Genomic DNA, 15354 nt, shown 5'->3' with positions numbered 1-15354 from the left:
ATCTGCCTGCCTTAATTTCATCCAACCGAGCATAGCTGTCAGCGTACTAAGTGCCTCTTAGTTTCGGCTGCCATTTTCTGTCATTGTTTTTCCTTTTTCTTTCCAGTTTTTTTTTCCATTCCCTTGTCACAGTGTCTCCCATGTCTCAGCTGTCAATGTTACAGCTCTATTGACAGGCCATAATTTATACCCTAGCAGTTGTTTATCCGTTACTTACATGACTGAGTAATAACTAGGCAAGAGAACGGTTCCCTAACAGCTTAATTATGCCCTCTGTCACACTGTTTAAGGAAAATAAGCCAAACTGCTTCTTCCCCCTAGGTTGATTTTTTTCTTTTCTTTTTCTGTGTTCTGTGGTCTATTTACTGTATATTCTGTTCACGATGAAATTATCTTTCTTCTTTTTTTTTATTGTTGAAATGCATGAAACAATAAAACACATCTGTCATATTGTCTTATGAAAACAAACCAAAGGCTTTTGGCGACTTGTAGTGACAATGTTTCTCTCCGGATTCACTTTTCCATTTTTTTTCCCACAGTTCAAATAATCATTTAAAGGACTTTCAGAGTAATATTTTGTAAATAATACTCATATGCAGCATATTCAGGCTTATGTACCATGTATGTTTAATCAACAAAATCACAAGTTTTGTTCTAAAGTGAGGTATCCCAGATTTGTGGCAAAATGTGGCATCTTCTCTTACAAAATGAATGATAGATTTTTTTTAAAGGAAACAAGGAAACTTAAGTCCTTGGTTGACTAAATGACTAACAGCACAACATTAAATCATACGATGGTACTTTTCAAAGGATAGTAGGGAAGTCCTTGGTTGGCAAGATGAGAACATTTTTTACAAGCTGGATCCTCAAATTTTGTTGAATGATGAATCTTGTGTAATGACTTTTTTCCCCTTGTAAAATGTATATATAGCATTATGGAATTAAAATCTTCAAATGCATGACAGTGGTTGACTGAAAGGATTATGCCAGTAACTAGACACTGTATTTTTAGCAGTGTTAAATTAATCTGTTTTGATAGTGAATTAACACATTAAGCTTCATTTCTCTCAATCAGGGAAAGATAGATTGACATTTGCTTTACATTTGCCGGTTAATTGCTGCTGTAGAGTTTAAGTTAGCTGTACAGTGTTGAAGTTTGCTGAACGGATTTAGGATGTTGAAAATATGTTTAGAATATTGGTGAATCTAAAAAATTCCGATTTTTTTCTATTAAATTGTTGAAACTAAAACGTTAATAGCAACTGCCTATAGCATAATAGCAACTGCCTGGTACCAATATACTGCATAAGTGCAAGGCACAACAATGCAATGCGAAACCTAGAAAATAAGAAACAAGTCCAGATTGTGTCTAGTTATAAACCCAGTTAATTATCAGTTTATTGGAATGTGATCTCTAGTTGATCAGCTCCCTTCATCTCTTCTATGGAGAATAGCCTACAGTAGCAATTAAGCTAGCTGGCTAGCTAGCGAATGTTAGCAACTGAAAAGTTAGCAAACATATGTTATAGCATACTACATACTACATGGAAACATTGCTTAAACAACAATGCGCTATATTATAAAATGCCAGAGTATGTTGTCTTCACAGCTAAGAAGAAGGTCACTTGACCCGGAGCAAGATGGTTGCTTGAGATTTCGCTCTGCTCCAGGCTCCAAATAATTTCGTAATTCTCTCCAAACCAGCTTGAAATTACCAGCTAAAGTTTACTGCAGAGATGCCTAAACAGCAGTGCAACAAAGACTTCCCTATTTTTTCATCGACCGACCCCCACACCGGTAAGAAGAAGACGGCCTCGTGTAACGTTATTGCTAACGAAGACCAGCATGACGAAGCTAGCACCTCAGAGCTAACCGGCCTAGCAACTATGGAGCAGATTTTAGCTGAAGTAAAGTCTGTGGCCTCCCGTGTGAATGGCATGGATGAATCAGTCGGCGCTCGCCTGGATGTCATTGACGGAGCCCTGAGTGAAATAAAGATGTCTGTCACCTCGGTCGAGAACTCTCTCTACTCTCTCTAACCGAGTGGCTGACCTGGAGAAGCGTATGGAGGAGGCTGAGGGCAGGGTCTCCGCTACAGAGGACGGCTATGGTGCCTACGGCACTCATCTAACCGCCATGGAGAAAACAGTGGAGCTGTTCCAGAGAAGTCGGAGGGCGGCACTCCTCTCGCGGACTTTCTCCTGACAACACTACCGACGCTAGTCGGCCTACCCGCTGACTTCCCTCCGCTGGAGATTGAACGCGCCCACCGAGCCCTGGCTCCCACTCCGGCCCCGAATAAGCCCCCGGGAAGCGTCCTGGTGTGGTTTCTACGATACTCCCAAAGAGAGGCTGTACTCAGAGCAGCCCTTAAGAAGCGTGGCATACTTCATGGTGGTTCTCAACTACGGTTCTACCCTGACCTGTCTGCAGAGGTCCTGCAAAGACGGCGAGAGTTTGACACTGTGGGGAAAACGATGGCCCAGCGCAACATGTACCGTGGATTTGCTTATCCAGCCCGTCTCCGGTGTCTTCATGAAGGACAAATTCGCTTCTTTGACACTCCCGAGTCTGCGACTGCATTTTTGGAAACTCTTAAATGAGGTAACCTCTTATTCTCTACCAATTATAATGGAGGAAGATGGTCTTAACCCACACTGAGCCCCCACTGAACATTATTTGTTGCTTTTGGTTATTATAAGGACGTTGTTGAAAGAATAAGCAACGGAGCTGAGTTTACCTGTAGTTCTCTCCCTTGAAAACGAGGTGTTTTTAGTTATTTATATCTGCCTTACCATGCCTGTTCTAATGCACAAAAATTAGATACTATTGTAACGTCAGTGTACTCAAATTGATTTCACACTTCACCACAGTGCCTTTCCATTCTTATAATCCTCTGTTATGATTATAGCATCTTTCATTTTGTTTTAATAGCTTACCTATTTTTGTTCCAACTTACTGTGTGTATTTCCTACTAAAGAAGCGATTGGCACAAAGTTTGTGTTTAGGTTCAAGTACAACTCAGGAACCCTCACTCTGGGGTGACTCACAGTGGTGTCCATTACTTAGCCTGGAGTTTGGATACTGTCTCGGGTGTCTAAGCTGTTACTGTGGTCTAATTGTTAAGTTAGGATCTGTTTATGCTTAGTATGCTTGGTGACTTCATTTGGGGTACTTTTACCCTGTCGTTTGGGGACAGGATAGGGGAGGGTAAGCGCTGCAATTTTGAGTTTCTGTATTTTACTTTTTTTTTTACCATGTTGAACGATTGGAGCTTAGGCTTCCTTTTTTATACCATTCTTTACATTTTAGTTGCTTTCCACTCAACCCTTGTTACTCACTTGCGTTCCAACTTTACAACTCCTATGTCTGGGTCACTTAAACTCACCACTTGGAACGTCCAAGGGATTGGCCATGCAATCAAAAGGAAAAAGATTTTAACGCATGAAAAAACAAAAATCCAACATAGCACAGCTTCAAGAAACTACATTATCTGATACAGAACATCTGAAGCTTAGGAGAGACTGGGTAGGCAGAGTTTACTTCTCCTCCCATTCACAGAATAAAAAAGGTACAGCCATTCTCATAAATAAAAACCTTCCTTTCATTTTGGAACACGAAGAAAAGGACTCAGAGGGGAGATTCATCCTGATTACAGGCTCGATCCTTAAACAACACATAACTATTCTTAATGTTTATGCCCCAAACTATGACTCACCCCATTTCATGTCACAAATGATTTTGATGTTTAATCATTACTGCAAAGGCTTGGGCTTCTTAGCTGGTGATTTTAATTGCATAATGAACGCCTCTTTGGATAAATCCTCCGCAAACATATCAAATCCAAGGTCATCTACTGTCCTTAACAACTTATGCACAGACACTGGACTGATAGATATATGGCGACAGATAAATCCTAAAGTGAGAGACTATACGTTCTATTTGCATCCTCACAACTCCTACTCCAGACTTGACTATTTTTTCATTCCTAAACAATTTTTACATACAGTCCAGGCCTGCCGTATAGATCCTATCGTCATATCGGACCACGCCTCAGTGCATTTGCATATTAATCCAGCATTCAACATTCCTAGAACTCCAACTTGGAGATTCAACACATCACTTTTGAACAGTGAGCCTTTTTGCACCCTTGTCCAGAACAATCTATCACAATTTTGGCTTGATAATAAAACTTCTCCAGTGTCTCCTGCTATGATCTGGGATGCGGCTAAAGCCACCTTACGTGGACACCTTATCTCCTATACTTCTCATCAGAAAAAACTCCTGGAGGGCAATAGGAAAAATCTTGAAAAAGAAGTTACTAGGTTAGAACAAATACATAAACAAACACCCACAGTTGCGAATTTAAAAGCGTTAGTGACTGCTAAGACCAAACCTAATATGGATCACACTCGTCACATTCAGAAGCTACTACTTTTCACTAAACAGAAGTACTATGAATTTGGTGATAAATCCAGTCGCTTGCTTGCCCATCAACTGAAAAATCAGAACAATGATCGCTCAATTAATATGATATGATTACCTACTATCGCGTAGGAGGATTGCTCCAGTTTAAATGTGGCATTCACACCAGAGGAAGTCTGGGCTATTTTTAAATAAGTTTTGGTCAGAGATCCACCCAATCCTTATGCCCGCTATTAATAATATTTTGAAAGGTGATATTCCACCTACTTGGAGATATGCTTCCATTAGCCTACTCCTAAAAAAAGACAAAAATCCCTTGGACTGTTCATCGTATAGGCCTGTCAGCCTATTCAATGTGGACTACAAAATAGTTGCAAAAGCACTGGCTCGTAGACTTGAAAACATGCTTCCTAAAATTATAAACCCGGACCAGGCAGGATTTATGAAATCGGGGTATGGCACAGATAATGTACGTTGTGCGCTTAATGTCGTACATTATCTTAACACCCAGCATTGATAGTTCCTCTGGATGCCGAAAAGGCCTTTGACCGAGTGGAATGGTCCTTTTGTTCTCTGTATTAGAAAAATTTGGTTTAGGCTCTAGTTTTATTAATATGATTAAAATTCTTTACTCTGATCCAATAGCCACTGTTAATACAAACGGCCTGATGTCTGAGGGTTTTTCGGTGCGCAGAGGTTGCAGACAAGGGTGCCCTCTGTCACCTTTATTGTTTACATTTTTCATTGAGCCTTTGGCCGAGGCCATCAGAACTAATCCCGACATAAGCGGGATCACAGTGGGTGAAGAAAACCATGTTGTTTCCCTATTCGCGGATGACGTTCTTCTGTATCTAAGGGATCCTGAAAAAGCAATTCCATCAGTTCTGAACTCTATAGCCTCGTTTAGTGCCCTGTCGGGTTATAAAATTAATCTAGAAAAATCTGTCGCTCTGCCCTTCAGTATTTCCCAGAATATGTCCATACAATCCCCTTTTCAGGTGTCGGAGAGGGGTTTCAGATACTTAGGTATTTTTGTCACTCCCGACTTGAATAATTTTTTTGAATTACTCCCCTCTAATCCAAAAAATTTTAAATGATTTGAAGAAGTGGACCTCCTTACCCACTTCCTTCCTTGGGAGAATCAACGCTATAAAAATGAATATCCTTCCCTGATTTAATTATTTATTTCAAAATCTTCCTTGCTATTTGACCCCAGCATTTTTTAAGTCACTGAACTCTTATATCTCTCGTTATATTTGGAACAACAAACATCAGAGAGTTAGGTTCTCTAAACTTATTAAGCCGAAGGAACTGGGAGGCTGGGAGGCTGGGAGGCTGGGAAGCCCAATCTACAACTCTACTATTGGTCAGCACAATTTAAAACAATGACAAATTGGTTTATGAATAGGAAGGATTCTTTATGGGTTGGTCTCGAGTCTCTAGCATGTTATCCCAGAAGGCTTAAATCCCTCCCCTTTATCAACAATATAGATCAGATAAATTCCCTTAACAATAATATAATTGTTTATAACACACTACTAGTCTGGAGGGATGTGAAGAAATATTTGAATATTCCCTCTGTTATTTCTGTTTGGTCTCCCCTGGCATTGAATCCTGACTTTCCGGCACAGATTAGGAGCATTGGTTTGTTGGAGTGGACTTCGAAGGGCCTATCAGATCTTGCTGGCCTGTTGGTCTCTGGCTCTTCGAAGTCATTTGAGCAAATTAGGACTGATTTTAACATTCCCAATAAAGATTTTTTCAAATATCTCCAAATTCGTCATTATACAGAGTCTCTTTTAAGAAAAAACGGGATCCGCTTGAACCTGTCGGAACTGGAAAATACTATGGTCTCGGCCAAATCCCCCAAAGGAATGATCTCAGAGATTTATGCTCTACTACTGTACTCTGATTCTTCAGGTCATGATTCCCTGAAGCCGCTGTGGGAGCGTGATCTGGGGGTAACATTTAGTCCTGCAGATTGGATCAAGATTTGCAATGGGATCTTCCCGAAATGTACCTCACTTTCTATACATGAACAAAATTTTAAATTTTTCCATAGGACTTATTTTACACCTATTCGCCTCCAGAAAATGTTCCCCAACAGCTCAAACCTCTGCTATAAATGTAAAACACACAAAGGTACGTTTATCCATCTGTTTTGGTCTTGTGACCGCATCCAGACATTTTGGAAAGAGATCCATTCTATGATCCAGGAGGTTACCGGTAAACAGTTTACACTGACTTCTTCTTTTTACCTGTTAAACCATACCCCGGGCAATCTTTTTGATACAGACACCAAATCTCTGTTAATAATTCTTTTATTTTTGGCTAAAAAGTGTATCTTGCTGCGGTGGTCCACACCGCAGGTCCCTACAGTCGGCATGTGGATATCACAGATATCGGCCCTTCTCCCTCTGGAGAAATTGACTCATGATCTCAACCATAAATCGGACGAATTCTGGAGACTCTGGAAACCTTTGCATTCTTTCATACAGAGACTTTGACCTACTTGTTTGTCCCTGGAAGGCAATGGCTGATTGCTCCATCTGTATGTGCTATTTACTTGTTTCCTGTTATATTCCTGTACAATTTATGTATATTTATTATTATTTTTGTATTTTTACTTGTTTTTCCTATCAATTTAACTTTTACATATTGCAGCGTCTGTTGTTGGTTTGGGGTGGGATTTTTCTGTTTTGTACGTTTTTCTGTTGTTTATGTTGAGAGGTGTGTATGTGTTTGTTAAATTTAAAAATCAATAAAAATAAAAAAAATCACAGCTAAAGTGTGAAGATTTATAGTTAAAATATTTTTTTTCACAATGATAAAACTAGGCTCTTTTATTAATTATATACACACTATGAGGAAATTTGGTAGCATCCAGCTACAGATGAAGCGTCTCACATCGGGTTGTTCTGGCTGAGTTTTACTTTTTAAGACCGCACTGTGGTAAAAACTAAAATGTTTTGGTTTTTTTTGGTGTGTAGGGGGAAAAACTAACTGTACATTCACACTGCTAGTCACTGGCGACCAGGGAAACTCAGCCAGTGTGTGGACGGTCAACAAGCTCGTCGGCTGAGAAAAGTTGGCCACAGCTGAACTTTTCACCGTCATCGGCTGTCAACACCCAATCAGGTTTGCGTGCTTCCTTGTGTCCCTACTCATGTGATTTTGTTTTATGAACAGTAATTATTTCTGGTAAGAGCAAAATGGATAAGAAGTTGATTCCAGCCTTTCAGAGTTTCCCAGTTCTCTGCAACTTTTATTTGAAAGACTACAGGAATAAACATCTCAACAAAAAAAAAAAAAAATGCTTGAAGAATGCTTGCATGCATCATTGGGGTCAATGGGAAGCTTGAGAGTAATTTTGTTGAGTTTTAATCTGTTTATTTTCGATTAATGCTACCTAATTAGTGCTTGATTTGCCTGTTCAATACTTTGTAGCTGCAGGTCACTACATAGATGCAATCAGAGCCTCTAGCCCCGCCCACAATCTGTAAGAATAGAGCAACCCGTCAACCAAGTTGCTCGCAGTATGGACAAGCAGTAAGTCCTGCCCAGGGTCTGTTGAGCAACGCATCTCAGCAAGTTTGAGAACCATTTCTGCAGAGTTTTTAATATTGTTTTGAAGTGTTTGGGAGGAGATGTGGAACTGCAGGCTTGTGTCACAACGGAGAGCCATATGCAAATGAACCAAACCTCTGGGCCCGTTGGGGTGTGTGTGTGTGTGTGTGTGTGTTGAAGGTGTCAGGGGCTGAGATTGCAGTGCGCTGGCGGACCACTGACGCATGTCCAAACCTCGGCCACTGTCTCTCTCGTCACACACACACACACACACACACACACACACACACTGGTCTCTCTGACACCTCCCTGAGGCCGATCAGTCCATTGTACAGGCTCTCCAGTGAGCCATAGCTTTTACATATATTAAAATCAGCCTTGGGTACAGAGCTGCCCCTGTAGACCTGGTGCTCTCAGTCCACAGCATGCACGCACACACACACACACACACACACACACACACACAGAGGGTACTACTACTACTACTATTTCCAAATTGTGTGTCCATATGTGTGTGTCTTCTGTGTGTGTGTGTGTGTGTGTGTGTGTGTGTGTGAGGACAGGAGTGTAGAGAAGGCAGCAGACCATATCAGAGGCAACACTGCTCTCTTCTTCTTCTTCAACTGAAACTTTTCTACTTCAGGGGTTCTTTAACTTTTTCCACCTCTGGGAGCCAAAATGAAAGAATTTGGTGTTTCACTGGGACCCAAACTCATAAAAAACATATTATTACTTTTACAATGTCAGGGAAGTGCTCAGAAACAGGCCGATGACACATTCCTGGATCCGGAGTGAAAGTTTAAGACATTGTTCTACTCCAAAGATTAAGTTATGGAGCTCAGATATACTTACTAGACTAACTTATTAAAGTTAAAGTTGTGACAGTGTGAGGTCTGGAACTAACTGAAACATCCAGAATTTTACTTTTTACTTCCTAAAGGGGATGGAGTAATATTGATTAATAAGCTACACAATATAATTCTAAATAGTATGCAATTTAGACTAAGTGAAGTGAAGTCACTACAAACAACTACAGTAAAATATGACAAGATAAAACTTTAATGATGCCTATGGGGAAATTGGCACATTGCAACATGAAATAGTGATAGGATACAGTAAAAAATAGACCATATTTAGTAGAGATGTATGAATGACATGAAAAATACATTGTGATGGCATGCAAAATAACTAATCAAAGAAAAAATATTTAGAATATGTATGGTATAAAAAACAAGGAAACATGCAGCATAAAATAAATTTACAAAAACTATCAAGACATGCAATATATAAAGATGAAAAAGAAGGTGGGAATAAAACAAATGCTAAAACAAAAACAAATACTATTAGCCATTTTGTTTAGTGTATAAAAATTCTAATTAAAGTAAAATTCAAAAGAAAAGAACAGGCTTTTTTTTTACTCTGACTTGAGTGAGTTTTATGTTTAGTCATTAGACTAATGACATTTTAATCAACTACGCAAAATGAGTAATTGTTAAGTATTAGGTGGGAAGATTTTGGAACATGCCCATTTTCTTGAGTATTTTTTTCCTGAAAATACTCAATCAATTTCCTAGACAAGTACTCAAGTACTTTCACTTGAGTGAAATTTAACCGAAGAAATCACTTCTACTTGAGTAAAACACTCATTTTTAGTCACTCTGGATACAAGTGTCAACTAAATGCAGGGCCGGTTCTAAACTGCTGGAGGCCCCAGGCAAAATGTTCTGTGGAGGCCCCCTTTTAGGACAAATCCTACCCAAGATCAAGCAATAAAGACTGAGGAAAAATGGGTAACCCTTCCTTTTACAGTCCCCTAATTACTAAGTATTTACCCGGTAAATATATGGTAAATTATAGTATATTATTGGGTAATTACCACTGGTAAATAAGTAGGTAAATACAGAGAAACTACAGCTGAAATACTAAGAAAAACCTCCACTATTACCCATCAACTCAACTAAGTACGTGTAGTTGTAACCGTTTTAGGTTGGTAATAACTCAGATATAATTGCGTACTTCCTAGGAAAGTAGGCAACCAATTCTTAGAAACATCTCCTCTATTACCCATCAATTCAAGTTACAATTGTAGTTATCCAAGGTTTATGTTGGTAACAGTCCAAGTTTAATTATGTACTATCTAGAAATTAAGATAGTACTTTCAAATAGATTACTTTTTCTTATATAGTTATTGTTCATGGCTACACCCATTTATAAAGGGTTTATTAGACAACCAGTGTAGTGTTGATCAATTCTACAATAAATATGTAATCAATCAAACTGCATCGTATCCATCATATCAGAGGTGGACCACACTGACTAGACCACATCCGATTTTTAATAAAAGGACAATATCACATTGGTATATAGGTCTAACATAACATACTGTACTTTAATAAGAGCACATATAGATGCAACATACATAGTATATGTATATATATTGCTATTAACGTATTGTCAACTCAGGGATGTACTGAAAATGACATCATTCTCACATCATTCAGTGGACTTCCAGGGGGTGAGGAAAATGTTACAACACACACACATTTACATTTATATGCACGCACGCACACACATATGCATGTACACACACACACATATTTTCCCATGTCAGAGTTAAGAAAAGCATCTACTGAGCATTCGGTCTATTCATAATTCACACTTTGGGGTTTCTCTCCTTTCTCTCTGTCTATCTCTCTGTCTGTCTCTCTCTCTCTCTCTCTCTCGCTCTCTCTCTCTCTCTCTCGCTCTCTCTCTCTCTCTGTCTGCCTCTCTCTCTCTCTCTCTCTCTCTCTCTCTCTCTCTAACCTAACCTAACCTGAACTTGTGAACTCTACATGCCTTTTCCACAAAGTGAGGGCAATGAAAGTGCACCGCAGTTGTTCCAAAGTGCTTCCGACTGGAAACCGTGAAGTAAGTCACACAGAGAGAGAGAGGGAGAGAGGGAGAGAGAGAGAGAGAGAGAGAGAGAGAGAGAGAAACAAACTGACAGAGAGAGCTCCACCTGTGTTACAGAGTGACAGAGGTCAAAAGGTTGTCATTTCCAAAAGCTGCTAATGGAACACAGACTATCTGAACATAGCACCTTAGGGTTCTTGTGAAACTGGTGAAACTGGGGCAAACTAGGCTGAGTTTGCAGACCGGAGTTCACTTTAGGCAGCGTTAAGTAGGCTGGTAAAAGGGTTCCGAATCAGGAAGAAGCCAAGTCCAGCAGCGAAAGAATAACCCTTCACTAGAGGGACTTGGGACTTGTAAATGATGCCCTGAAACTAATCGTTGGCTAATGTGATAATTTATTGATTACCATAGTCAGTGATGTAGCAACAAATAATAATAAACTTTATTTAACTTTAATAAAATGGTAGTAAACTCTAACTTCTAGTCGGTGATCATCATCATCATCATCAAGGCAAACAACCACGAACGCAAACCAAAATCTATTATATTTTCAGGAAAGCATTCATTTATGATCCCTCCCCCCCCCTCCCCCGGGTTATTTGGCACTTGACCGCCATGAAAACCAGAATATAAACTACTCACCAAGATCAGATGCAGCTGGACGAGTTTGTAGCATTCAGATTTTTACTTCCCATTCATTTACTTACATTTAACACGTTGGTGAACAGATTCAACAACAGATCCCGCTACTGTGATTTTCAATTGACTGTTGGTCCAACGTTTTAGAACATAATTTTGCCAAATAGCATTTTTATTGATAAAAGAGAACATAGCAGAGGGATACCATTTAGGAGAGATAGTTCCTGTTTGGGAGACCGGATCTACATTTATTTTTAAATAGCCTACTAATTTTAGTGTAAAGCAAGAACAAAAATGCAAAATGACAAAGGACCCAAGATTGCTTTATTGTCTTAAAAGTAGGATCCGTTATTTAATCTGTTCACAAACATGTCAGATGTCAATGAATGTTCCTCATTCAAATAAATGAGACGTAAAAATCTGAATGCTACAAACTCGTCCAGCTGCATCCAATCTTGGTGAGTAGTTTATATGTGGAATATTGTTTTACAAGACACTATTTCATATAACTTACATCAGTTTGATGCTACTTACTATGATATATACTCTGAATTAATGTTGTGGGAGCGAAATAGAATTAGAATATACAATTCCTTCCCCTTATTTTGAGTTCTAGTTAAGTGACAGTGAGTACAGTGAGGGGCATTTTGTAGTCCCACACGGTCCCTCAACCACATCACACACCGCACTGCATTCATCACACTCGCTACACTTTTGTTTGACACGTGTCACACGCTACGTCTGCATTTAGTCTTTCTTTTTGGTAGGAGAAAGGTTGTGGCAAAAATCTACGAGATGAAACACCGACGTGGTGAAGGGCTCAGCGACCTGCGAACAACAGGAGCAAAGGGACCGTTTTTTCCTCTCGTACTGGGACAGTGGCTACAATTTTATTTTCAGAAGCCAGGATACATGTGATAAAGATTTAGGTCAGCCTTAAAAAAGGTGCAAAACTCAACTGTGCCAGTAAACTGGTAGGGATGGGACGATATTCTTGTCTCACGATACGATACGATACGCGATATGGGGTTCACGATTCGATACAACAAATATACAAATTAATATGTATCAAATTGCATCGTGAGATAAGCAGATCGTCCCATCCCTATATGATGTGATAAATAAAAGTTCACTGACAACAAAGTCTGACTGTACAGAGTTTATTTCTGACTCACAAGTCTTTCTACCGATGGCATTGTCTTGCTAGAATGTACAGCAACAATTTAAAATTGCCATTGCAAAGTGCAAATAATATAATTTAGATGGAGAGCTTGTGAAATTGTGATGGTCAAGCCATCTCATTTGTGATTACTACAGCAGAATAAAATGGAGCTAATATCACGATTCATTTTTCTGCCCCATGATACGTATTGTCACATTTTTGTATCGCGATATATTGAATTCCGATATATCGTCCCATCCCTATAAACTGGGTTTACCCTCCACTACATCCCTGGATGTCGGGGGAAATTCTCTTTTCTTGAACCCACGTCAGGCAGGATGTCTCGTTAACCACCAGACTATCCCGCTGCCGCATAAATCAATGGTAATCACAGCAGTGTCATTTAAGCATGAGCTGTCAGAGAGGTAAATGCTTTTCACAGCCGTCATTCTTAGCTCAGGCTTATTTTAAGCTGTGCACTGATGTAAACTCCACCTGCAGATGCAACTTGGTGGCAAACTTTTCCAGACATGTGTCTTCAACTGCAATGGTGAAGACAAAACAGGTGTAGAAAAATCAGGCAAATGGGTGCAGCCTCCTGCTCTAAATGTGTGACTTTCCAACAATGATAAAGTAGAGAATTTGCAAGAACTTTCTAACTCTTTCTTTCGAACTTTCTAACATTTTGGGGGTCCGTAAAAACTTGCCTAGGAGAAAAAGCTGTACCGTTTAGCTGATCTATCCCAATTCCAATATCCAATATTTTCTTTTACAATGAGAATCATGTTTAATAATTCCTGCAAAATATAACCTACAGTCGTGTAATTCCTTGAATATCATGGAGTTTTGAGAGGTGTATTGCAGACAGGGAAAGTCAGGGAATTTGATCAATTCTCTGGGGAACTCAGGGAATATCAGGGAATTTTACAAATGGGTCACTTTCCAGGAATATAGCAGAAGGTATTTTTCAACTTGTTTTATACATTCATTACATTATATGGTTTTCAGCCCAGCTGGAGTGGAAACTAGACTGAAAAACAACATTAACAAACCAGCAAGGAAGAACTCTGAACAGTCGCACAATAACGGATTTGTTTCTGTTGCATCAAAGGTTTGGGGACACCTGATTGAATGTACTATGTTTTTCATTCTCTTAAAGCTGTTTTGATCTAAAGGCTTATGCTTAAATGCTTGAAATTTGTTTCTTACACAAATATAAATAAGTTGATGCCTATGTATCAATTTCTTTCCAAAGCCTTTGCCTTTCCATCGAGGCAAAGGGCGGCTACTTTAACAAATCTAAAATATAAGATAGCTTTGATTTGTTGAACACATTTTTGGTCACGGCATAATTCCATTTGTGTTATTTCATAGTTTTGATGTCTTTACTATTATTCTAAAATGTGGAAAATAGTAAAAATAAAGAAAAATGTGGTGTCCCCAAACTTTTGACGGGCAGTGTATGTATATATATATTGTGTTAACCAAAATCATATTGTGTTAACCAGAATCATCCTGGTAATGAGAAGGCAGTTTGACTGACATCCCACGCTGCCGATCGCCTATATATGGGTTGTTGTGTGTTTTTTAAGCCACAATGTGAATGCGGCAAAAGAGGTGGCTGGGGGCTTATTGAGATCCCTTTTCACACTGCGGCAACTTCTAGAAATCTACTGTTAGACCTTCAAAGTGTGGTCTAACCCGGCTCCAGAGCACAACTGGACCCGCCCTGGGCTGAGGTCGAGGTCAAATCCCTCCAGATGGGGCTGGCGTGAAACCTTAGTGCAAGTGAAGCTGGGAACCCGGTCGGCCTAAGGTGAAAGTCCTGGACTGCCGTTAGCCCTGGGCTAAATACAGGGCTACTGATGGTTAAAACAGTAGGTCTGTTTAAAGATCAGTGGTCAGATGTCTGTGCAGGGAGCAGAGCAGCTCCCTCTGCTAAAACTATAGGCAGGAGTGCGAATGAATAAATAATTGCGTGCATTTTGGTGGGCATGTTGAGAAAAAGCAACATATAGTCCAGTTAGACACTTGGCCTGGCAACAAAGTAAATGAAACTATATATAAATGTATACATTAAAATCAAATATAACATTAGAAAAAATATATATTAAAAAATATGTATATAATTTTTTAGAATGTTATATATAACATTGTACTTCTAACATAACATCAGAAAAAAAATACTGTTTATATATATATGAAATATACATAATCCAGGGTAGCTAATTTAATTTTTGAAATCACCAAAAAAGTCGATAGCCTTTTACTTTTTTTTAATTTTATTTTTTATTTATTTTATATGTATTAATTTATTTTTATTCATTTACCCCCCCACATTTAATCTTGTGTTGTTTCTTATGTTTTTCATCTCATATTATGGTATTATACCATATTTTTTCTTTATTTTCTTTTGAATGTGTCCTATTTTTATCTCCTCCTTACATACTTCTCATTTCGATACCATTTTACCATTTTTGTTTTTATGCCTTCCTCGTATATAAAGTGGATCATTATTATTACTTTCATTCAATTTTATGCAACTTTATTATTACTATTATTATTATTACATCGACTGCCAACTAAAACCATATTATTAAGAGAGCTAACACTCGAGGTTAAGTTATTCATATAAGTAGGGTTTGCAGAGAGATAATGTGTCTGGA

The sequence above is a fragment of the Centroberyx gerrardi genome, chromosome 3, assembly GCF_048128805.1.
Source record: "Centroberyx gerrardi isolate f3 chromosome 3, fCenGer3.hap1.cur.20231027, whole genome shotgun sequence".
Taxonomy (NCBI): Eukaryota; Metazoa; Chordata; class Actinopteri; order Beryciformes; family Berycidae; genus Centroberyx; species Centroberyx gerrardi.
This window is presented reverse-complemented; position numbering follows the sequence as displayed.